The sequence below is a fragment of the Catharus ustulatus genome, chromosome 13 (assembly GCF_009819885.2).
Source record: "Catharus ustulatus isolate bCatUst1 chromosome 13, bCatUst1.pri.v2, whole genome shotgun sequence".
In the NCBI taxonomy this organism is placed as follows: domain Eukaryota; kingdom Metazoa; phylum Chordata; class Aves; order Passeriformes; family Turdidae; genus Catharus; species Catharus ustulatus.
The window spans coordinates 13,632,754-13,658,737 of record NC_046233.1 but is presented as its reverse complement, the minus strand read 5'-3'; the positions used below and the strand labels follow the sequence as shown (position 1 = coordinate 13,658,737).

At 37.6% G+C, this 25,984-nt stretch overlaps 1 protein-coding gene across 11 annotated transcripts in view; it reads right to left on the bottom strand.

Annotated features, from left to right (window-relative positions):
• Positions 1-25,984, bottom strand: part of ERC2 (ELKS/RAB6-interacting/CAST family member 2) — a 413,636-nt gene that overhangs the window by 53,157 nt on the left and 334,495 nt on the right. For 10 of the 11 annotated variants that reach the window (XR_004419294.2, XR_004419295.2, XR_004419300.2 and 7 more), the window contains one exon: positions 5,403-5,593. The exons of the other annotated variant lie outside the window; for it this stretch is intronic. The gene's annotated coding sequence lies outside the window, so the exon portion shown is untranslated. The remainder of the gene's footprint in view (positions 1-5,402; positions 5,594-25,984) is intronic. 11 annotated transcript variants of the gene reach the window in all.

The window sequence follows — 25,984 nt, the reverse complement described above, 5'->3', positions numbered from 1 at the left end:
TTCCCATATGACCAGATTAAAGCTATCTAACAGGCTGCTGAAGTTATTAGTCCAGCATCTCAATACTTGTTCAAGACCTTCTTCAGCAAGTATTGACAAACTGCAAAAGTCAGACTGATTTGGTTTGGGGTTTTTTTTAACAGGACATCCATGGTATTTGTCAGATCAGCACTTCTAAAGAGTGTTCTTCCTCCAAAGGCACCGAGACTAAAAGTGGTGTTAAACCCACTTGTAGGGAGACTGGACAGCCCAAGGGAGAGGTAATGGGATACAGAGACTTTAACCTTAGGTCATCAATTTAAATTCAGCTCAAGTTAATCATGACCAACATTCCCACATGATGAATGTTTGTTAGCCTGTGTAAAGAAATAGACACAATAAATATTGCTGGACACATTACCAAGGTAACTGATCCCTTCTGGTAATCTCAAAAGAATACCTACACTCTGACAGGCCACCAACCAGTCCTGATTCCTCTGGTTTCATAGAATACATCATGACTGCAGATTCCAAAACAATGTCCTAGCCACCATCCAATTACTTTCAACGTGTTTTGGATCTTTTTTTTTTCATTAAGTGGATATTTCAACCAGGAGTATCCTCAGCAGAGATCATAGAGTTAACTTATCATAATAAAGTTGAGTGTGCAAATACAAAAGACTATATTGAAAAATGGCATTAAATTCATTGTTATAACCCAAGTCTACTTTTAGGCAGATTTGGTTGAATATTACAAGAATGGACACAGGAATAACAGAAAAGCCCAAGACAGCTGACAGGAATAACCAGAGGCATGGAAATACAGTTCTGTATGGAGTCTGAGACTGAGATTTAGTTTAGAGTCCAGATTAACAAATGTTGCCTGGTATGAATATATAAAATAATGATTATTACAGGCATTTCTTCACAGCCTGGGGGTTATGAATAAAGCTAAGCACAAAGGTTCTTTCCCAGCCTATAAGAATTCTGGAGATTTCAGAAAGGTCTTGTTAGTATTAGGACAAATCCTTTCACAATTTTCACAAAAGCAGAGATACCCAACCTATTACAGACAATAGTCCAGTGGTAAAGACAGTTGCCTTGGATGCATTAGATATTCAGCTGGATTTAAGTCTCTATTCAGCTGGATTCAGAAAAGGAAATTGAACCAAAGTCGCATGTCTTAAAGGATAATGCCCTAACTATTAGGCTCTAGGTATTGTAATGCAGATTTCTCTCAAGGTTTCTTTTTGAGCAGTTCCATTTCCAATAAATTATTTATTTGCTATCTGAAATTAAAGCCTTCTAAAGGAATTTTTTTTTAAACTACCCTTCACACAAGAGAGGTTTCAGGTTCAAAAGCAGCAATTTCTGTCAAAAACTCTGTTAACTTGGAAAAATCCCTATTAGATTTAGTATTTCCAAGAGCAGATGCAACAAATTTCAGACACTTGTAAACAATCTTTTTCCTTTGTGGCAACACTAAAAAGAGGACAGCAAGACCATATCATGTAATCCTTTCCTCCTCAAGATATCAAGTGATTTAAGGCTGAGGAATCATTGTTACTAATCATACACAAAACAACCTCTCCTATAAAATAAAAACAATAAAATATGTAATAAAATTGAAATGTTTTTGTGTAAAATTGATCAAGGAAAACACAACAGCATTCACACTACTTTTTTTTCCTAACTGACAATGAAGTTGACTATTTTTATAGCTGGGAGGATAAGATCTTTAATGGGGGCTTTCACTAACATATGAGTCATATTTACAGTGATTTACCCTTCCAATCTATAATATTTGGAAGTATGCTGTTCCCAAATGAAATAGTAATTTTCATGTGATTTGAACCACAAGTCTGTTTTTCTTAGCTTGTTCTCCAATAGCTGATCTTGCATTTGACTACTGCCTCCATCAAGATGTTTATTGATCACAGCTTTTAATTATTGTAACTGCCTTATGCAGGGCTTCCCAAATTACACTGATTGAAACTATCCAAAGTCATGTAATATAGTTTATCCACAGTTATACAAAATTTATTCTTTTTTTAAGGCCTCTACTGACCTCCCAAGTTTACCACTCCACCAACTCACAGCTTTCTGCAGCAATGTTTTTCCTCCCCCTTCCTTCTCAATTTTCCCATTCTGGCTTTCATCCAGTCCTCTCTACCTTTCTCTGTCACCACATGGGTTACTAGAGTGCATTTTTTAGCTATTTATCCCATATTCATAACAGTGGTATCTGAAGACCCCCTTTAACACACCAACACACACCCACTTCAAACAATTAAGTCAACACTGTGCTAAGCAGCTCCCTACACCAATGCACACAGAATCATTAATATGATTACAGTCTTTATCAATTTAACTTCTGTTCAACGGGAAAGGAGAGACATTAAAGCCAGATTATGGGACAGGGAAAGTCCTGTGTGTGGAACCATAAAGGAACTGCAGCTAAACCATGAACAACTGGGTAGAGACTGCATCCTTCCCGCTTCTGAGTGTTCTCCTACTCATAAAAAAGTTCCCTTGCAATGCAAATAGACACTAGCAAGACAGAAAAAGACTTGTCTTTAAAATCAACCACCTGTCGTGAATAAAAGTTTCTATTCCCACCTCCACATTACAAAGCAGGAATAGTCCCCATTTGGATACCAAACCAGGTGATACATCTCCTGCCAGGAAAGGAATGTGTAATGAATCCCATTATTCCGCCAGTGTTTTAAACAGGTAGAAACAATCATAGAAAAACTACCAAGGAAATCTACAGTTGCAATTTTATACTATATGTAGGTCTTCAGACTAAAAATAATGCACAGATGTCATTTTCAAAATTAGCATTTCTAGTAAAAAAAACAAAACAAACACACTCATCCTAGTTATCTTCAACATTAACTTATTCACCAGAATAATCCCATTGAGGCAGATAAATACATTTGCGTGAATAAAGGCCTGCACTGCAGGACTTCATAAAAACATACATATGGGACAAAAAAAGAGCCTAGGAATTAAGTCAGTAATTTTGACAAACTTTTGTTTTATAATTGCAATGCAATCAATTTAGTTGGCTATTCCTAAGTTCAGATCTAATACACACTGCTCTACAGCACTGCATGAACAGTATTAACATGTTGAAAGCAATTTCACTTTTTAAGCTTCAAAACACACTATGTTAGTCTCTACTTCTTCACTGTTGATGCACTTTTGAGCCACAAATTCTTCCTGTCATCTTGCCTTATTATAACACACTCTTTAAAACTTAGCTTTTGTTTGAAAAACAGGTTCATAAAACCTCTCAGTTCTGTTAAGAGCTGTTAAACTAATTAAAAGTCTAAAAATGTAGGAATTCAAAATGAGTCACGAGAAGTATTTAAGCACGTGCAGCCAAAATGGTGATCCTGGAGGCCCCTACCTCACCCTGGAGGTGCCCCTGGTGGCAGTGAAGGTTTTGATGGCAAAGCAGGTCAGACCCAGAAGCAGCATCTCTGTGCATGGCCAGAGTTTACAGGGTGCTCCATCTCCCAGCTCAGCTGATGCCCAGTGCTGTGGGGAGCTGCACAGCTGATCTGAGGAGTTTGACCCCCCAGGTGCTCTCAAAGCCAGCCTCACAAACACCAACCAGGTGGGCTCCCTACAAAATTCTTCAGCTGCTATTTCTTTCTGAACCAGCACATGAGCACCAGTCCTTCCCAGCCTGGCAGCAGCCAAATCCCCTGTTCCCCTTCCTTCTTCAGCCCTGGACCCAGGAATGTCTTTTGGCAGAACGTTCCCATCAGCTGGCTACAGGCTGCAGTGAATGCTGGGGCGGGGAGAGGGAGATATCAAAGTTCTACCACTGAAGCTCTTTCATTGTACAGAAAATAATTCAAGATTCATTGGGCAGGAGAAAGAACACAAGAGGGAGCAAGAGTCTGTAGCCTAGTGATTTGGGCACTCAGCTGGGAAAAGGAGTCCTGGGTTCCTGGCCTGTGCTCCACAGAAGGTTCATGCAATTTATCTAACAGCCTTTCAACAATCTAAGCCTTAGCTTGGATCTGGCCATGTTTTCCTTCCTGATCCAAGTCTATAAATAACACTTTGTTTGCAAACATCAACATATCTCTTGAATTCTTTTAATGTTAAATTTTAAATAGGAAACATCAATAAAACTGTAATTTTCCAAAACCTGAAACTTGTTTCATATTCGTTTACCTTGAATAAATACAAGAACTTACTTAAAATACAATAACTTACTTGTGATCACATTAAAAATACTATTAAAATGCAAATACATGGTTTTACCTGTGTCAATAATGCTGCTTTGAATCACTAAATTGGAATTTATTTTTTCATCTCATCTTTCTCAGGATGAGGTAAGATTTTAAAGAAGTTATAACAATAGTAATAGCCTTCTAACATCTTTATTCTGCCCAGTTTCTGATTCTCACTTAACAGTATTTTCATTTGCTGGTTCTCATTCCCTAGCACAACAGTGCAATGTCATGCAGGCAACTTTAAATCCAAGCAAGGTTACCCTGAAATTCCCACTCCAACAATTTCATGGACATATTTCTGGTTTTGCTAAACATTCTTTTCATAATAGCTTCATTTTGGGCCTAAGCCTACATAACAGGGTCCCTTTAAATAATATTCCATGCCTTGAAACATATTACAAAAACTGTTATATCAAGGCGAGTTATGCAAGGGCTCTCTATGGTTTTAGCATATTTACTCTGTCACGCCATGTGTGAGACTGCAGCCTCCACAACAAAACCTTTACACACTGAAGTCATTATCTCTGTGAAGTCTGCAACTGGCATTTAAAACTTATTGATGGCCTGGGTATTGGTGGCTCAGTAGGCAGCACTCTTGCCGGAGGCCCAGGAGGTCAGGGGTTCACATTCTGCTCAAAGAACAAGTTGGACATATTCCAGGTTTGTGTGTGGGCTGTGCTACACTCCTGAAGGGGCAGTCCTTAGGACAGTAAATGAAACCTTGGCTTTTGGGGGATATCAAAATCCTCTTGCAAAGGGAAGAGGAGCAGTAAGAAGAAAGTTGAACAAGTGAACAAACACGATCACACTGGCGGGGGACCTGGATTTGGTTGTGTGCTAAATACAGAATGGTCCAGCTAGAGTGGGCTGAACAGTTTTAAACAAGCTGCCACATCTCGGTCTCTGTGGTCAGCACATGGTACAGACTCCAGGCATGCTCAGTATTAGCCAGCTTCCTCAACAGCAGAGTGACTTTGGGTTCAATTTCACACCACAGAACTCTGAAAAATGCATGTGCAGTTTCAGCAAGCGAGCAGTCCGAACGAAAACGCTTTAACACTGGAGCAACTTCCACCCATACTACACAATCACTGAAAACATCTCCAGCCAAATACCCAAGTCAAAACTAGCAACACATATAGAGAATAATATAAATCAAGATTCGACCTGCTCTGGTGTTAAACTTTGATACTTGAATATCCCAGATGTCTCCCTCCTCCTCTTCTTCTTTATAGACAGGTAAAGATGGATCTCTTGAAGGAACTGGGGATCACACTCTAGGCAAAGGTTGGACAGGTGATCAATGTACAGCATGAGATTTTGCCGTGGCTATGTGCCTCCAACAGTGACTGGATCATCTGGTTTAGAAAAACAATTCAAAATTGTAATATTTTCTAAAGCACTTATAAGGGAAAAATTAGCAAAAGGGAGAACATGTAATTTTTATAACATGGAATATATCACAGAATTTCTTTCCATAATTTTATATTTAATTTCAAAAATTCATGTATTTCTTGTTTAACCTATAGTTCATTAACTTTTCAATTCCTTAGAAGTCAGTCTTGAGAGGATTGCATCCCATTTCCACTGGCAGAATGTGCTCAAAAGTTACTGCTGTGGTATGAAGTTACTCTTTTAAGTGTTAATTTTTTTTTTTTTTTGGCATCTAGCTTTAGACATAGCCCTACAAAGTGCCAGGGCCAGGCCCAGCCCATTCCTTAAACAAGTTTTGGAGCAAGCCAATATTTATCATCCAAATGGATTATACTCTGCAGTGCTCTTCGTTAATGTTTGTTAATGAAGATACATCTCCCAACACTCCCTTCTATGTCAATAGAATGAAAGAACATTTTCTAAAGGACCATTCAGAGAACTTGAATGATACCTTTTCTTCCAGCATTTAGGAACACCATCTTTTATCTACCTATCTTTTACATGGTGCCTTCTGGTTTGTTTTTTTTTACCATCATGGAAAAACAAATACTGCCCTCCTTCCCAGAAATATCCATTAGTATAATGGATCTTTAGCTTTAAGTTTGGTGAAATCAACTTGTATTTAAGCAACAGTGTTTACACACAGTAAAAGAGATAATTAATTACAAGCATCATGACATCTTTAGGCTATCATACAATTGATGTATAAGCAATGAGCTGCTTAAATGAAACAAGATATTGATGGCATTATTTCAAGTTCAGAAACAGAGGACCTCCTAACATAATCCCAGCACAAATTTGCAAAGAATTATGTGTTCATTTTGACACTGAAATATGAAAAGCAGCTATTTCAAGGAACGAAGGATGTCCTCTTAACCTGCGACAACAAATTTGTTTGTTTTTTTCTCTTCTCAGTAAGAAAGCAATTAGGATTTTTTCCAATAAAAATATCCTTGTCCATATATAAACACTCTTGGTAATCATGTAATTACCTTACCCAATCAGATTAAATTGCTGTCAGTTGAGTTCCCACTGCTGATTAACTTTTGTGTACTCTGAACCTAAATGAAGTCTTTGGTAAAGTCCCTTAGTCATTTACAAAGGTGTCTCTATGGTTTCAAAAAGGGTAACAGCAATATATTATTTGCTATAATCATCAAATATCCAAGGTCAAGGATAGATCACAGTGGACCCCTTTTTTTAAAACCCAAAGAAACACAGAATTAAACTATGTTGCTTATTTTTGTGTTTCTTGCCATGACTTCTAAATGTAATAGTAACCTTTGACCCCCCCTATATTAAACACCATAATTATGTAATTAAAACTAATTATGCAATTTAACATACATATTTTTGTCCTACAACAGGCAGGTCAATTACCTCACTCATTGACCTTGGAAGCTTTCACAGTTTAAACAAAACAATGAGGCTTTCAATTAATTTTAAAGTACAAACAGAGAAGGAGCAGTAGAACCTCAAGTCTTCACACTGATACTGCATGGAGGAATCACAAACCTCTTCATTTTGGAGTCCATAGATCAAATCCCTTGATAAAAGCTGTTAAACATCCTTCTTCTATGTTGCCACCATAAGAAATGTTAACACATTTGTGAACAAATCATATATAGACATTACTTGCTAAATGCAAGAAAGGAGACCAAATAATATGTTTTCTTTGTTCCACTTCTTTTTTCAGTATTGTTTCCTCTGCTTCCTCCCATACTTCACTGCCTCTATCCCTGTTTCACCTCCTCTTCTGAGGTCTTTCTTCCCCCCTGTTTTCTTCATTATCTTCTCTGTTCCATTTCTAGCTGTAAAGTTTATCATTATATCAAATTGCTGTCGCTGTTGTCTTTTCCAGTTTCCATCCGCATCCCTGATCCCTTCACAGGGATTCTCAGCAGGTCTTGGCACCAAGTGGCTTCTGATGATGATGATGATCCAGCTGAGAGGGAACTTTGGACTGCAGAAAGTTGCAGCTGAAGTAAACATGGTACATGCTCTAAAATTAATTTTTCAGAGAGGGAAGTTTGGTACAAGTGAGAGACACTTGATGAAATTGTTGAAATATGTTTCACCTCAATAATATAATTTTTCTCTTTAAATGCTTAGGTAAACTCTATATACTGCACTGAAGGTTTCTCAAACTGTACAGGAGAGACTCACACATTACATTGTGCCCAAAGAACTTGTTCAAAGATTAAAATTAGCATCATCATTTAACCACATGTTTATTCTTCAGTAAACTAAATCCTGTTCTCTAAAGAATAATTCTTAAAGCCCCGGGAGCTCTACATTGAAAAGGATCATGTTCTGCTATCCTGTTTTTGTCGATTGCTATATTGACCACAAATAGATCCAGTAAAGTTAATAGGCTGAGGTGTGAAGGGACAGACCACATATATATAAATACTCCCTATATATATCTATACATATACTCCATATATATATATGCATACATACTTACATATACCAAACAAGCCTTAAGTTGTTTTGTCTAAATCTTGTTTCATGTGGGGTTCAGAAAATAGATACAGGAAAAACATATGAAAATCTTTCCTGACTTCTTGAAAGGTTGGCAAAAATACCTACAGTGCACTTTGTGCTTTGGTGTCGTTTTTAACACCATTTTTGGAGTCCTTTCAGTTCTCTGCTTTAATTAGGCCTGACTTGCACAAGGAGCTTGAAAAGATTTCAGTAAACCCTTGACATAATGGAAACAAGGAGCAGTGAACTCTGAATGAGGAGTTACAACAGGAAAGAAACAATTTAGGATGGTAGCAGGCCTTATTGCAACATAAAACCTCAAATTGGATCTGTTTTACACAAAGTAAACCAATATATTGAAATAGTGCCCCAAACTTCTGGACAAAAGTTTGAAGGAAAATAATACAGAGCATGTGTAGAGATTCTGTCCAAGGGACTGGAGGAGATTATTCCTTATATTCTCATTTAACAAAAAAGGTTCCTTCTGTTTTGAACGGAACATTAAAATTCTAATTCAGCTCATAGAGCATCCCAAACAGAGCAGCAAAAGAATCTGTGAAGGAGCCCAAATATGGTGCTATTGAAACAGAGTGGATTAGAGGAATTGGGATAGAATCCTACAAGTGGCTAAGCAGCAGCAGGAGGTCAGCTTCACAAACAGCAGGATGCTGTTCTTGCCAGACGTGAGTGACATAATACAGGCAAAACAATCGAGATTTCAGCTGATAAATGTATGCCTGAGGAAAAGGCCTCGCTGTAGAACTTTCATAAGCAACAAATATTTAAGCAGATTCTGTAGACCTCATTTACACAGGAGAGCGTTTTTTCTTATACAAACACGTCACGTTAACCACATAGAGCAGAATTCTTTAAAACATAAAGATAATAATTTTAAAAGCCTAAATGTAGAAAATACAGGAGTCTTTGTTCAATTATTCAGTAAACAGATTAAACAAAGAGCTTTCGTAGTTTGATGCAGCTTCAAGTGTATCCCAAGCAATTCTGTTTACATTAGGATAATACACATAAAAATATTAGTTCCAAATATCTAGGATATCCAGAAAGAATAACAAAATCCATGTAGCCCCACTGGTTATTCATAAATTGCATATATCAACAGTATTAGACAAATTTTGAGGCTCTGAAGGGAACAGTTGCATTTGTAAGGAGACATTGAGATACTAAAGTAAGATGATCAATAAATCACTTTGGTTTCTAAATTTTATGGTATTATATTAAATCAGACTTTAATTCTAAGTACCTATTTTTCACTTCCACTATTTTAAAAATATCTTCTAAAAGGCTGAGATTCCAGTTATTTTCCATTTTATGTTATGAGCAATTAAAAGAAAATTTATTTAATTTCTTTTTAGGTAGGGAAGTGTAAAACATTCATCTGTCTACCCCAAGTTCTTCTCTGTTCTCCACAAAATATCCTTTTGGGCTAAATACTTTTGCAAGTCTGAAATAAATTGTAATTCTGAGGTCAGATTCCAGCCTGGAGTAGAAATCAAACTTCCCCTGGACTGTTAGGACACTGAAATAAGAATTTTGGCAGTTGACTGTTTTCATTCAGAAATGAGATTAAGAGAAGTTGGGCCTTTGAGAACATGAGCTACAGTGATTAAGGAAGCAGGACAGAGAGAAAGCCCAGCAGAAGCACCAGGGCACAGAACTCCTGCCATGGCCTGGGCAATCACATAAGAACACCACGGCACTGGCAGAAGACACCTGAGGACACTGTGTTTATTCCTGACCTTTCTCCTCGTGGCCAGGAGCTCTCCTATGACCTGACCACAAAGGGGGAATTTCACACCACAGGGACCACGAGAGGATGTCTGTATTTTGATAACTCAAGGGACATGTACAGTAATTTCACAACTATAAGGCGCACTTTTTTTTTGCAGTGAGGCCCCGCCCCCAGCTCACCCCGTGGGGTTGCTGGCCGAGGCCCTGCCTCCACCCGGCAGCCATTGGCCCCCGGGGCCGCCTCCACCCGGTAGGGGCGGTGCCGCGAGCCACCGAGCCACCCTGGACCCGGCAGCCATGGGCCCCTGGGACTGCTTCCACCTGGGAAGGGGGGTGCCGCGGCGCCCCTAGCCCGCATTCACGCGGAAGCCATGGCTCCCCGGGACTGCCTGGACCCAGGAGCGGGGTTGCCGCCGACCCCCTAGCCCACCTTCATCTGGCAGCCGTAGGCTCCCGGGACTACTTCCACCCGGGAATGGGGGTGCCGCGGCCCCCCTAGCCCACATTCACCTGGCAGCCATGGGCTCCCGAGACTGCCTGGACCCGGGAAGGCGGGCGCCGCGGCCTCCCTAGCCCACATTCACCCGGCAGCCATGGGGCCCCAGGACTGCCTGGACCGGAGAGGGGCGGTGCCTCGGGCCCCCTGGCCCGCCTCCACCCGGCAGGGGCAGTGCCGCGGGCCTCCGGGCCCGCCCCCAGCCGGCTGCTGTGGCACTTCCGGCTCCCCCCACGGCTCTCAGCTCACACTTCCGGTTTGGCAAATTTTGCCGCTTTGTACATCAGATATGGCGCACCGGACTATAAGGCGCACTTCCGGGTTCGAGGGAAAATTTTAGTCAAAAGGGTGTGCCTTATAGTCGTGAAATTACTGTACATAATCTGCAGCCATTTCTGCTGGAGAAAAACCAGACTGCAGAGAGGCCGAGCTTGTGCTCTCTGGCTCCAGCCTACAGATCTTGGAACAACCTGGCCATCTGTCAGCCCAACGTGTGTGATTTGCGCAGATCTTTCAGAAAACCATGTAATCAGGAATTTGAAATGATGTGGAGACAGCCACAGCACCCAGCAGTTCCTGCTCCAGCCCCTCTCAGCTGGGAGAGGAGGCGATGCTGCTTCTCCCTGAGCTGCAGAGCTGTGGCTGCAGCCCAGACTGCTCCTGTTCTCATCCCACTGCACTGGGACCTCTCTGCATGCATGGCTGTGCTGCACATCTACAGCTTGGTACAGAGCAGAGCAGCTCAGTCAAAGATTAAGACATTGTGCTGAGCTAAAAACTGGATGCTTTGTGAATATCTGTGTTTTGGCCTTTCCCCAAATGTCTTCCCCCAACAAGTGAGAGAGGACAGCTGGAGCAGACGAACTTTCTGTACCCAAGAGACTTTTTCTTTCCTTTGAAGGTATTACTTGCCTGTTATTACATTTACATAAAGGATCTTTATTCTTTTCCATATATAGTAAATGGCACTCCTGTATGTGAACATTGTGTAGCCATTTCCCCTCAAATACAAAACAAAATTATCTTCACTGTCATTCAAGCCTTTCTTTTTCCCCCATTACAAAGAATTGATGCAAATCTATTTTTGTTTGGTCTGGTTTATGCTGACAGCAATTAATTCTAAAGCCTCAGCATAAAGACATACAAGAATCACATATGTTTTTAATCTACAAGCAAGTTATCCAATTATTTTAGGTAAACTTCATGATCACAACCATCCTTACCAACTCTGATATGATAGGCTATTTTCTTCTTAATGGCTTAAGACTAATATACACTGCTGCAGGGAATATACTCTTCAACATTCCTCATGTTTTACCTCCTGATCTTGAAATAATAATATAGTCAATGAGCACATTTTGTTTATACTTGTTAGTAAAAAGTCACTAAAAGCATGCTGGGAAATAATATTCCATGCCTTAGGACTCAAACAAGTTCTCTTTATAAATAGAGCTTGTGTAAATCACAGACAAAGTTGACAAATTTCATGGATTAGTCATGGTGAAAATATCAGATTTAAAACAGTTTAATAGGAAAATCATATTGCAATTCTGATTACCCAAATTCTGCGTCTTGTCGAAGAATGAAATTAAAAAGTAGTGATAATTCTGGAGGCAATTCACTAAATTACACTTGCACTGAGATGTGTAAAGAGGGTAAAGATTCCTCATTAACCTTGTAAAACCTCTGAAATCTATATTTAGCTACATTGGAATGAGAACATCACAAGTTATAGAGATTATAGTACACTGAAGCTATTTCAGTGCATTTTTCCATCAAATTATGCTAGCATGAAATTATTTTGTCACCTTGCTGAAAAATAAATTAAGGAGGAAACTGATTTGAAGTTAAAGCTCCTGTTTTCACAATTATTTGTATTTGGGGCATCTACTTAAAAATTAGGGAAATAATACCTGAAAGAAGTTCCACTTTAACAGAATATCTCATTATTCCTGTAAAAGTGTAAAATTCGTAACTCTGAAAAGCAACATTTGGAGTTAAGCAAAATGATCAGCTTACACATAGAACTTCATGGCTTTTAAGTCTTTCATGATGATGTAATTTAAATTGAGGCCTTATTTAAAAGAGAGGTTACACATAACCATGTGATTCAAAGAGACTTGTTGACTACATAACAATTTGGCTTGATGCCTCCGTGTCCTCCGCTGAGCTGCACAGACCACTTGTCATCCTTGCATCTGAAGACAGCCAATTTGTCAGACATTTGCTTTAATTCTTTTTCTTTGTCTCCTTTTCAATATCCTTCATATGCATCCTGGTCATCAATATCATATATCTGACTGGAGGATGGAAATTCATTTGTGTTTCCGTCTTATTTTCTTTGCATGCAATCCTCCTGGGTCTTATAGGATGTGCTTAATAAGAACCACATTACTCTGCTAAAGGAAGTCCTTGAGCAGACTTTGAGAAGCAGTATGGCAAATTAGTTTCAGAACGTGGAAGGTCAGGTTGGAAATAAAAAGCTGCAGTTATCTACAGTGTTTTCTGCAGTTCAGAAAGTAAGAAAAAGAGGCCTAACCTCAAGAATGGATTTGTTTGATGTTTTTCCTTTAGAAAGCTGGACTAATTTATGCCCAAACAATAAAGTGTTGGACATTAGCTGAAACTAATTTAAATTAGCTTTTAGTTAAATTCACATTTGTAACAAACGAATAATCACACTTCTCTTCCAACTGCATTTAAATGTTTTTGTTTCCACAAACAAAACGTTGTTTGCAACAAATTCTATACCATTCAAATATTTAAACTTAAAAGTGTGCTTGAATTTGAACATAAATAGCCCTCTGCTTGGGAATGCCAGGTTTATAGGTGTCCTTGCAACCTTAATTCTGCCCCCTGGTGTCTATAAATTATGGCTCTTTCTAACTAATGATCACACATTATTTTTCACTCCAGGCTCTGTGTCACTCTGTCCACAGGACAAATGTTCCTTACACAATTCAGTTGCTTTCAGCACTGCCCAAGTTCTTAAAATTCTGCTTTTACAAAGCATCTCCCTGAAGCTATAGTGCTGTTTGCTCCCAGGACTTCCCTGTGCTGCTCATCACCATATCTGCATCTCCCTAGAGCACTAACAATGCACTTTCTTCTTTGTGATAGGAGAAGAGCATTATTATCTGTGTGGGAAAAGATGGTGCACAGACACTGGGCACAGTTTCAAAAGTCTTTGTTGCAGATGTCTTCCTCATTTGCTCTGATGTATTAGGGTTACTTGTGTAAAGTTCTTCAGTTTTTATAGTCCTTCTCAATTTTAAAAACAGTTGCATAGACTTCAAGATGTTATATTCAACACATCGCTATAAAATAAAATTGTATTTTGTATTTTCCTCTCTAAGTAGATGTGAAAAAATTGCTTTTTTCCTGGCAGCAGAAGACTGTCAGAGGTGGCCTAAAGCTCAGAACCACTCCTGCCTCAGCCTGGTTTTGCTCCTGATGAGCAGACACTCCTCCTGTCGTCATGGCAGAGGTTTTGTCACTCTGAAGTTGCTGAGGGTGCTCTCTGTATCTCAGACAGCCCCTGACTGAATTAAATAGAAGTTCACATCATACCTGTATTTTGGGCTACACAGTTTTTTAGCACATAAGAAATCTGAAGCAAGAGCATGGATAGGGCTCAGTTGCCCAACTGCTTGTCTCTCCCAGTCACTGTCCCATTTAAAATGCAGCTCAAGAATGGAGTCAGTGCAATTGGGAGCAGGCGTGGAACAGAGGTGAGGTGCTACAGAAAAGGCAGGAAATGGCTGTGGAACTGAAAAGTCTGCAACATGCAACCAAAAGGATACCTAAAAAAATTAATGATATCAGCTAATTTAAATCTGGCACTTTCCAACTTCCAGACTTTCAATTTAAACGTTACTACCCATTTAATGAAACCATTGTGTTGTCTTGCAATATGTATTTACTGTATTAAAAGACAAAAGTTACAGATTACTTCAATGACAGCTTGTGAGTATCAGAAGCAAAGTTTGAGTTTTTAACAGAGTTCAAATACATGTACACACCATTTTAAATAGACCTGCTGCTATTGGGGATCACTTCAAATCAGTGCTGTGCACTGAAAGACATTCTGACACAGATACCTGAGCAAATGAAGGCACTGTGATTTGCTTTGTTTATTGTTAAGGCACACTGGAGCATAAAACCATCACTTGCTCTCTGAACAAAATCTGAGTGCTCTCTGGAGTTGTCATGCAAACCAAACACAGTGAAAATAAGATTTCTGATTCTTGAAACCTACCAGCTTTCCTTCCCTACTTTGAAAGAGATCCAAAAATCAGCTGGACTTCTAAGGAGCCTTTTTGCTGATTCCCCAGTGCAGCTTGGAGCAGTGTGAGCAATGCAGATGGTCAGCTTAAAAAACAGATCTACTCTTTGTTTTTACCCCCTGGCTCTCAATCACACTCACAGACCTCAATAGATTTCTCATGATCTAACATCAGTAAATTAAAATAAGCTACAAAATTCAGCTAAATAAATTTATTAATAGAAGCAATGAATGCATCATTAGGATGCAATAATAGTCTCAGTCACGTCTATCAAAAACTTTCTATTTTCTTTGGTAAGATGAGATTAGAACCAAAATGGAATGAAAAATCCAATTTACTGTCCAGTAGTGAGCTTATATGTCTTGTGTTTATACTTCATTCTCCTCAGTCATGAAAAATATTACATTCAGGTTTTGGTTCTTAATACTTTGGGGTGCAAGAACTGCAAAAGACGTTTGATTTTCTATTTACCCTGAAATGAGAAAAAAACCCACGTTGATACCTAACAAATCTAAACCCACTGAAATAACAACAAAAAAAACCTAAACAGAAAAAAACCCAAAACAAACAGAACCAAAACAAAACAAATTTGGCTTACATTTGGTCAAAACTTTGACATAATAATCTATTTCCCACCTTCTCATATAATGAAAAAAATAAGTAATTCCTGTTTTTAAAGTGTTTTAATGACCTCAGACGAAAATTACAGAAATGCAAAGCAAGTATGATTGTTGTTCTGATGATGAAAATGTCTCGTTCTACTCACCATGTTCATTGCCTAAAGTAACACAGTGGGTAGCCTGTTATTACTAAAGGAATAAACTTTTTCATCAAACACTCTTTATAAAAATATTTCCCTGGAAATGTAACACAGCATGTAGCAAGACTACTACAATTTTCCATCAACATGCAGCATAGGTACTGTTTTTAGATAATTTCAGCCGAGCTTTTTGGCAATAGTTCCTCTCAAGGAAACCTACATTAACCAGAAATTTAGAGTCTGTTATCCCCAGGCCAGCTTCATTGGAATTTTTAATACGGCACTGTCTATTCAACAGTTGTGTGTAAAATGCCAATAAACTGGCCAGAAAAGAGCTGAAGGGCTAATTGCCTTTTAACTCCACTGTGATGATAAAGTCACGTAGAAAGAAAGGAAAAACTCCCACTGCTTTAACAAGTTTATCTGACTGCCAATTTAACATTCTCTGTCTGCATGCACTTTAGTGCATTCACCAATAAAAGGATAAAAGCATTCAAAATCCTGTACCCTCAATAACTAAGAAGTCCAGATTCAAAACGTCTGCTCTGCTGGAATCAGCCCATTAGGTCAGCCAGCTTTTTGCCTGGTACTTGATTTCAAGTGTACAGTATGTACCAGGAAAAAATTTTCCTTTTGATGCAAAAGATTATAAATCCTTAGGAAACTGGAGTGAGAGAAGAAAAGGAAAGATACCATTTTGAAATAGTAATAAAAATCAGAAACTGCTTCTCACAGATGAAGGGTGAAATTGTACCAATCAAGCCAGTGGTGAAAATCCCATTGACCTTAAAAGGTCAAGGAATTAACTTTAAAAAAAATATAATACAGGACAATATAGCATAATTTATAAGCTGGATAAACATAATTTTCATTTCTTCTCTGTTCCCTCAAATTTTTTATATTTTATATTATTCCCTTCAATATTTTCCTTTTAAAAAATCCAGTTTTATAAACATGATTTCTTTCAACTGTACAAGATTTCCTACCTAATTCTGCCTTTCTGCACTTTCTTCATAGTGTAAATGCTTCTTAATCTATAATTAAAAGTAGACATTGAATAAGGTCACTTCTGGAAGCCAGTGCTGTAGACAAAAGGTGCATTTTCCCTTCCCAGCTGAGTGATAACTATCCTTGTCCTCCTTGATTCCCCAAAATGAGGCAGTTGTTAAAAGTCATTTCACAGAATGATTGAAAAGAAGAAACTATTGGTCATTTAATTTATTTTTTTGTTAGACCTGTATTTTTACTTTTGCCAGAGAAGGAACACAGTCAGCTCTGATAGTGAATTGACCTGTTCCATTTAATAAAACAAAAGCAGCACTAGAGTCATTGAGATTGCCAGCTGCAAACCACTGAGTGTTGGTCTTTTCTATTAAAAATCTCTTCCATGTTTTTCTTATTGTAACCTGGAAAGAGTACAAAATCTGAAATCCAATGGAATTTCTATCAAAAAGAATACTGTTACCACTGAAAGTTCCTCAAGTATTCACCCAAGCAAATGTTATGTCACATTACAGTAAAATTTTAAAGCAGAAGTTCAAACTAAAAATAAAGTGTCTTTCAAAACAGATTCATGTGCATCAGAACCTATGCATTAATGCACTTATTTCCATACAGCTCTGCATTTCCCCTCTCCATCACTTTGTAATTTGTTCCAGATTTTGTTATTTCTTTCACATTTGAAGGTACATTGTTCCACACTTGAGTGATGAAAGACTGAACCAGATGGAAGTACACTGAAATGTTAGAGGGAGAATGAAAACAAAAATGAAGTTAAATTTCCAATTTATAAGGTAGTAACTAGTGAAAGAAATAAACAAAGAAACAAATAAACATCTCTTAAATGAAGAAAATGTAGTGTTTAGGGAGACCCAGAGTGGTCGTGTTCACAGTACAAAATAAACAACTTTGCCAAACTTCTAAATTTAAAATGCCAATAGCTAAGGGAAGCAATGAATTTCTCCCTAACAAGACACTACTTTTAGGTTGTCACTGCAGTTCAGGGGTATTTTTAAAGCTTAGATCTTTCTTACTAGATTAGAAGGCAGAGTAAACTAAAAGATCAAGCTAATCTAGGATAAACTTCTTTTCCACAGTTCAAAGGCATTGGCCTTTCCACAGGTTCAATTGCAGGTTTCTTTGAAGATGTGCCCTAAAGTTCATTAAAGAAATTTCAGTGACTTGAACTGATTTCAACATTAAAAAGATAATGTGAGAGCTTCATTGCCATAAAGAACCTGACAGACTGACTTTGAAGCTTTTTTAGGCGGCATTAATTTTTTTATTCTTACACTAAAAGCCTTATTTAAACATATCTTTATGTTTAAATCCATATATATCTACTAATGGGAAAAAACCCCTTAGAAACATAGATTTTTTTAAAATCCAGTTTAAAAATCAGTAATTAATTATTTCTACAGAATTCAAAGTAACCATCACTGATGATTTTCCCCTCATTGATTGCACTTAACAATATTTCCAGGTGGTACTGCACACAGTGTTTAAGCAGCATCTAATCTGCATAGAATTTTGAAAAGAATCATATGGCAAGAAGAACTTCAGGTTTTAACAATACAAGATTTAGACAGATGTACATAGCTTTTGTCTTAATAACAGGTCCTCCAGAGCCTGTGACAATGGTAATGTGAAGAGGAAAACATTGCTTAAGATTTTGTCAACCTCTGCTGAAATCCAGAGAGACACATTTTCTGATTTTAATCCCAGAATTTAGTTGATGGTTAAGATAAACCTTTGGTTTCTTACATTAGGAAAAAATGCTCATCTCATTATTCAGAAAAATAAAACCAAAAAACCAACTGTACAAACAGAACTTGCAGATGTATGAAATAGCTGGCAGTGTATTACACTTTATATCTCTTCTCTTTTAGTGCAAAATGCTGCACTGATGACATGAAAATAATGTCCTATGTGAACACACAGAATTCCCAAATCAAGGGCAAGCACCTTGGCATCAGTTTTCTGAATAACCAAATACTCTCTAACTTTCCAGAAGAGAAGCTGTGGTTCCTGGTTACTACAGATTTCAGACTTCTGCACCAGACTCAAAAAAAAAAAGATTCTTGAATTCCCTTCCATTCCATCATGTTTATTCCATGTACTACCTCACTGAGCAGATTCTGTCAAATAAAAACCCCATCGTGGAGTCTGACATCCATTGTTTTGTAAACACTGCTCATGCATGGACCTTGTCTTCTTGGACAATAAATTCTACATATTTAGATAAACTAAATACTTCCATTGCCTCAAAAAGTTGCCTGCAGGAAAAGTCAGATATTCTGGCAGTAATCTATCCCACCTTTTAGTTTTTATACCTTGAACTTTTATGAGAAAATCCTAAACAGAGAACTGTCATATGTACTGAGGTTTATTTGCAGCATGTCATCCTCAGCTTTCTGATTTATCCTCTGTTACTGTTTCTCCTCACAAAAGCACACAGCTGTCTCTTTTGGCCTATTTGTTTTATTTACTTTGCTTTTCCGAGTTCAAGATTTTATGTTGTAGATTAAAAAAAAAAAGTCAGAACTATTTGCCAATGCTGACACATTTAGGTTCTGTTGTAAAAGCTGTCAGGCCATGCAGCTCACTCAAAGAAACAGTGTCTTAGCAGAACAGTGCAATTGATTACAAAACAATTATTTAAAATATTACAAGATGACTGATACAGGTATACATATTGAAGATGAAACAAATTACAGCTTTTGTTAATTAGCAGATCTTTTGCTATATATTTAAACTCTTGCAGGGATGAAGAAATAAATATTTTACTGATTAAAAAGATACTGAGAAGCTGATCTTACTTTCTTTCCTCTATCTACCTTAATGTTAACTGCATGATACAATTAAAGCCTAGACATTCATCATAGTTTATCTTGCATACAATCTACTTCACAAGTTCTCCACACACAGAAAATATTGTAATGGCACAACAACATTATCAGCTTATGAGTCAAAACAAGCAAAATGCAAAAAGTTCCAGAACTAAGATATCTCTTCAGCTTGAATTTTGAACCTTATTTGACATTAGTTATGATACAGCCCTTAATTCTGCCTATTTTTCTTTTCCCAGGACTCCTGCCTCGCTCAGTGCCCAGAAGGAATATCAGCCTATGACCAGCTAGCCAAGGTGGTTGATCCATGGTCTAACAATGATTTATTCAGGCTTTTCTAGGGCATCCTTTATTGTGACATTATTGCATCCATTTACCTGACTGGCAGTGTCCACTGCTTGGTCCACTTGCATCTATCCTCATCTCTCCAGACTCTCCAGTCTCTACCATGAGGGATTTTGCTCTGTCAGTTCCAATATTCCCTCCACCTTCAATCATTTTTTTCCTCCAATTCCCATCTCCCCACCCTCTCCTGCAGCATTTAGCAGCTTCCTCCTTTCTCCTGAAGCCCCAACCATTATTCCCACCTGTTTGCACAGGTACTTCAGCTCTAGCTCACCCCATAGCTGACTTATCCTTTCTTTCCTATGCAGATGAATTCCCTAAGAATCTCACAGAAAGCACAATTCTTCTACAGTAACCAAATTTAACAAACATTTTCTTGGACTACAGAAAATATATCTATGAAATTAATACCGTGTTGAAGCAATAAATCTTTTTAAACAAATATTATTTACAAGTGTGTTGCTTTGTTTGGTTGGTTTTTTTTTTCTTTTTTTTTTTTTTTTTTCTTTCTTTATTCTCTGTGTTGGAAATAGCTGAGACTTTCCAGCTAAGCACCTGGAACCATTTGTGCAGAGGATCAACTCTTCAGACAGATACCTCACTTGGCAAGTGTCCCAAGTAATTTTATAAAATTATCAGCTAAAGGAAAGGAGTTCTTTATGGGAAAGGTCAGACAACCTTTAAAAGAAGAAAGGATAACTAGGCAGAACTGTTACTGGGAATACAGAATGCAGATAAATAAACCCCATACTACTGCTTTAATGTAATGATTTATTTAATTTCTTCTTGCTGTCAGAAAGAAAATTCTGAAGTGCTGCAATTACAAAATAAAAAAAAAATGTGGAAAATCTTGTTTAATATGATGTTAAAGTAGCTGAAAAACTCTATTAAAACTCAGCAGAACAATAATAAATATAGTTAAAATTCTCATTTACAAATTTAACTGACTTAGTTTTTTATATATTTATATATATATTTCTATATTTTCCCATATTGGTTTAAGTTGTGATGTATTTACACAATTTAGATATTCTTCTTCCTAAGAATGATAGAAATAAAAATTATTGCATCCATATATTCAATAGAATAAAAACAAATATATAACACTTTCAGGCTACAGCACTGCCAGCTCATTAAATATATTTAAATCTATCATAACAATGATTTTTCTTTTAATATTTTGAACTATATTAGTGTCCATGGTGAAATTAGGGACACAGTTTGTCACAGACCAGATCAATACAAATAAATAAATAAATTCCAAATAATTCATGCACAGGTCTTCATAATTTAATTTCAAAATGAAAATATAATTTCTCCTCCTTACAATTTATTTTGTGAAGCTTAAAATTATTGGAAAGAGAACAAATAAGTAGCAGCAATTAACACCAAATACTGATTATGATTGAAGATGCAATCAAAGTGCTCACAGAGGAACATAAAGCATAAATTATACACATGGCACCTAAAAAGAATGGGCTGCCTGCACAACACCCTCACGCTTCAGCAGAGAAGGTAAAACCTGCTTTTATGGTTTGATGTAAAAGGTAATGGTTGACTCTCAGCTGCCATTGATGGATTGGAGATCACACCTCCAAACCCAGCTGGAGGAATTCCAGTTTTCATAGGTGTGATATCACTATCAGTACTGCTCCACAGTCAATTGACCAGTGACATCACAGCCAAATTGTAAGATTTTATTTGGAGGCCATAGGCTGCCATGAGTTTAATACTACAGTGTACCATGAGGGCCCTTAAAGCATTTCCTTTTCATTTTTTTTCCTCTGTTAGGTGGGTTATTAACTGTATTAGCAGTATTTCCTACTCTGCATATAGGAAATACCTGCTCGTACCAGTAATACCTTGTCAAACTGTAAAAAAACTAGAGGGAAACTATCCACTATCCTACACTCCATAAATACATCAAGCTCTTAGGCACATAAAAGTGAGACCCTGCAATCCCTGGTTAATACCAGACAGATCTCTGTTACAGTATTTTGGCTCCTTCTACACACACACACCACCATTAAATTTGATTCAAATTAATCCTGCCTAAAATTAAAGTAATGCTATTGTTTACTATATTGAATGTGAATTCTTGCCATAAGAGAAAAACAAGTAAGTAGAAGTGGTGACGGGAATTAGAGACATTTGAAAGATAAATGTCATTTTTAAGCATAAAATTTTAAGATTAAAATATAAGATATTTAAAAATCAGATTTATTTGCTGACCGAACTAAAGTTGTGGATAATGTCTGTTGAACTCAGCCAGTGTATCACCTTATTTCTTAGGACAAAGACATTTCATGAAAATACAAACATGTTTTATCTTCCTTGTGCTCCCTTTTTTGTAAAGTACTTAGGCACAAGAGTTTTTCTAAATGTATGAATGAAGTAAGAACACAAAAGCCTTGAGTTTTCTCATTTCAAAGGTAAAAATTCCAAACTACATTTTAATCCATTTAGTTACACCTTAAGGTCAACACAGTCTGGAAGCCCAGCTAAGTCCACTGATATTCTGTATTTATTAAGCATTTGAAAGATACATCCTTATTTCTATAAAGGTGACTTTTAAATACCAGCTTCAAGAATCCCTGTAGATATTGAGTTATATTTAGAATTGTAAAAACTTTTTCCTTTCCTTTTAGAGTACCATGGAAAACCATATACATATGAAAACATTTTTATTTATTAAAATTTAGTCATCTAATTTCTGCCTTTTTCTACCACAAACAGATGCAGAAATGCATAATATTCAGTGTGTCTAAAAATGAAAGGCACCAGAGTATAAGCCAGAGTCAAATTCTTTCCCAGCATTAATTCCACCCTTTTTTCCTCCACCATGCATTCTTGCCCCTTCTACAACAAGCCTTGAAGTTTAGCAGCTTGAAATCATATGTCTGTCTGTTAAGCTGCTGGTATGTGGAAACAAAGTTTTTAGGAGACCCATAAAATCAAACAAGATCAGACTAAATTATCTGCTGCTGATCTGCACTGATACATTGCTGCTAGTCACTAAACCAGTCACTTAGGGTCCTCAAAAAAATTCAAGGGCGATGAACCATGATGTGCAACTTCATTGAAAGCTAGTTAAGCACATTATCAGACAGAAAAAGCATTTTGGACCCCCTCTGTTGTCACCCTGGAAAACAGTACCAGTGGTAATTACCTCCTCAGCACTGGTAGAGCCCAGCTGAAATATTACACCACCAAAGCCCCTTCATTCCACAAACTGATCTCCTACTGACTAGGAATGCATTCAACTATTTTTTAATTCTGGGATAGAAATTATGCTCCCAAACTTGTGCAGAGATCTACCTGGAGAGAAGAAGGCTGCCCTTCAATCACTTTCTCCACGGTCATGCCTGTGCAGGTCCCTTATCCTACACACCAAGTGTCCAAGACCAGATCAAACTGGGGCTGCTGGGCTCCACCTCTGCTCCCTTTCCTTTGGGAGGACACTGCCCTGTCAGACACTGCCCTGTCAGACACTGCCCTGTCTGCCTCCCCCTCCAAAGCTGTACCTGGGCAATGGAGCTCTCTCCTCACTCCTCTTGCTCCGTTTCACACACACACAGTCTATTTTGCTCTCAGGTTTATAATTGTTAAGACAAGAAAGGGACTGCAGCAGTCATCTAAATATGGTGTTATGAACATTCTCAGACCTCCTGCTAATTTTAAGTGAAATTAAAGCTACCCACAAGTGTAGAATTGATCACAATGCTCTTATGCTGGGTAATAAAAACTATGAACAGGTGTGTAAAATGTGTTGGGTATGCATTTGTGCATGAGCTTCCAGAGAAAAGTCTTAATCCTGGAGGACAGCAATGTGAGCAAGTTCAATCAATCATTCTTTATAGCAAAATTCTCCAGGTCCTCTGCCCTGTGTAATTCCCCTCATGGTAAAAGTCACAAGAAAACAACTGATAAAGAACCCCATGACATCATGCATAACATGCAACGTGTCTTCAAGTGATTCCTCCAACAGATCCAGAACTTTTTGTATAGTTGGAGCAGTGTATCTTAAGGGAAAGTTTCAGAATTACAGAATCCACAATTTTTTGATGTTCAATTCTCTCCAGCTGCAGATTTCTCTTATCTGCCCCATTAATTTTGTGTGTGTGTGAAATGCATGCTGCAATCAGTTCCACTGCAGTTTTCCAGTCATCCTAAGTGGCTATTTACAATTTTCAGTCTGTGAATGTTGTGAGTGCTTCTGAGCATTTCATCCCCCATTTTCTTCTACAGACATGACTGATAGTTTTGTCTGATTTATACTCTTCCTTCACTCATCAGACTCCTTTAAATTCTGCTTCCTGCAAGAGTGTATTTCTGATTTCCACATTCTCTGTTCCTGCTCTCACTTTGCAAAAAATCACTGGAAAAAGTCTCCTACCCCTGTGGCTTCCTCTGTTATAATACAGTGAAGTACAAAAAGCCCACTGGCATGCCCTGGTTCTGCAGGGCTTGACAGTTTGTAGATTAAAGGTATGACTATGGCAGTTTTAAACCACATTCCTTATCATGAATCTTGAAATCTGCCATCTCTCCTAATATTGAAGTATCCACCCTTGTTATTAATATCCCAGCCTTTTTATGGATTCAATTTAATTACCAACATTTGAAAAATATTTTGGCTTCAATAAAATTAAATTTCTTTATTGTTGTTCCAAGAGATACATCCTTAAAGATTCCAAAACCTTTGGCTATGAAAATAAGCATCTAAGTCTTTGATTCTTTGGATTCTTATCTTTTCTGAATACATCAAGGAAAATAAGCAAATAAATAAATAACCCAACTTTGAACTGGTATACCTGAGATGTTCAGGTAGCAAACAACACTTGAATGAGGTATGTTACAGTAAGAACCCAAATATCTCAAATACAATACCATGGAAATGTTTAGAACAAGGGAAATGAAAGCCACTATACACAACAACATCCTGTTTTTAAATTCTCTCTAAACATATGAAACATCTTATAAATCAATATGATGCACATTAGATATATGCCCTTTTTTCCTATTCTGCTTTTGATCATTGGAATATCTTTTTATCAATTATTATTTCTAAATGTAGGGCAAAAGCAAAAGCAACAATCACAGATTGGTTTACAAAGAAAATTATCAGCCAAGATCTGTGGAACTCTTTCATGAACTTTCTCAATGCCCTGCACTTGCCTGGTTAGCCCCTTTACTTTCAGTGCCATTGTCAGCAGTTATGGGCAGGCACATACAAATTGAAAAAGAAAATTAATTCTACTCCTAAATTCTAATCACTCCTAAGTGATGTGGGAGACATCGCTTAGAGGAGGCACAAAATGATCCAGGACTAAACAACATGCTCAGCAATTTAACTACACACTTATGGCTCAGCTAGGACTGCACAGTGAACACCTGCGGGCACAGAGCAAAGCCAAGGGACCTCACTGAACTGGGAACCTCAACTGACCAAGCTCAGCCTCTTGTTTCAATGATCCTTTCCTGAGTCCTCATCTTTCATTGGGAAATTATTCACCTGTCTGTAAAAAGGACAGCTGTGATTATAGTACTTCTCTGACATCTCAAAAATTGGTAGTCCTTCTACGATTTATTAGATAAGGACTGACTTAGCTTCTGTTGTGAGCAAACATTTAGGGTGCCTACAACATACAAAATGCAGACTCCAATGAACAAGTAAAAAACCCTCCCTCAGAGACAAAAAGCCTAAACAGCAAAACTAAGTGACCCCCTGCAATTTACAGTTTTTGAAAGACTATTATTGTTACACATGCATACAAAAAAAGAAAAAAAAAAGTATCTTGGGTAATGATGGCTGATGGGCTCTGGAAGAGATATTCGATATTCAGATGATGTTTCTATTTGTCCCATGCAGCCAGAAGCACAATAATTGAAACTTTTAAAGGAAGGTAGGAAATCACATGCTTCAGAGCAAGAGAATGCAGCTGTAAGAGTGAGGATACAGCTTTCCCAGCTCTCTGAAGACTGTCACAATCCTAAGAAATCGTGGGGTAAAATTTCCCCTACCCTCTCTCTCCCTCAAGAAAAGATCTGCACAAGAATGACCAAGAACTGTTAACTTATAGAACTGCTTTCAATAAACTTCCCTGAGTGCATATCTCCAGATTTGTGATGCCCTGATATTTACTGAAAGTGGAAATTCAAAATCACAGAGCTCATAACATTCAGAATGTCATTTATATTAAAATTGTACCTATTATCCATTCAAGGACTTCAGTCCCTTTTGTCCAAATTTTTACAACTTCAGATAAAATTATAAAGAAACAAATAAAGGTGAGATAAATAGGAAGATACAGCCCTGATCTGAAAGAGTGTTTATCAGCTTT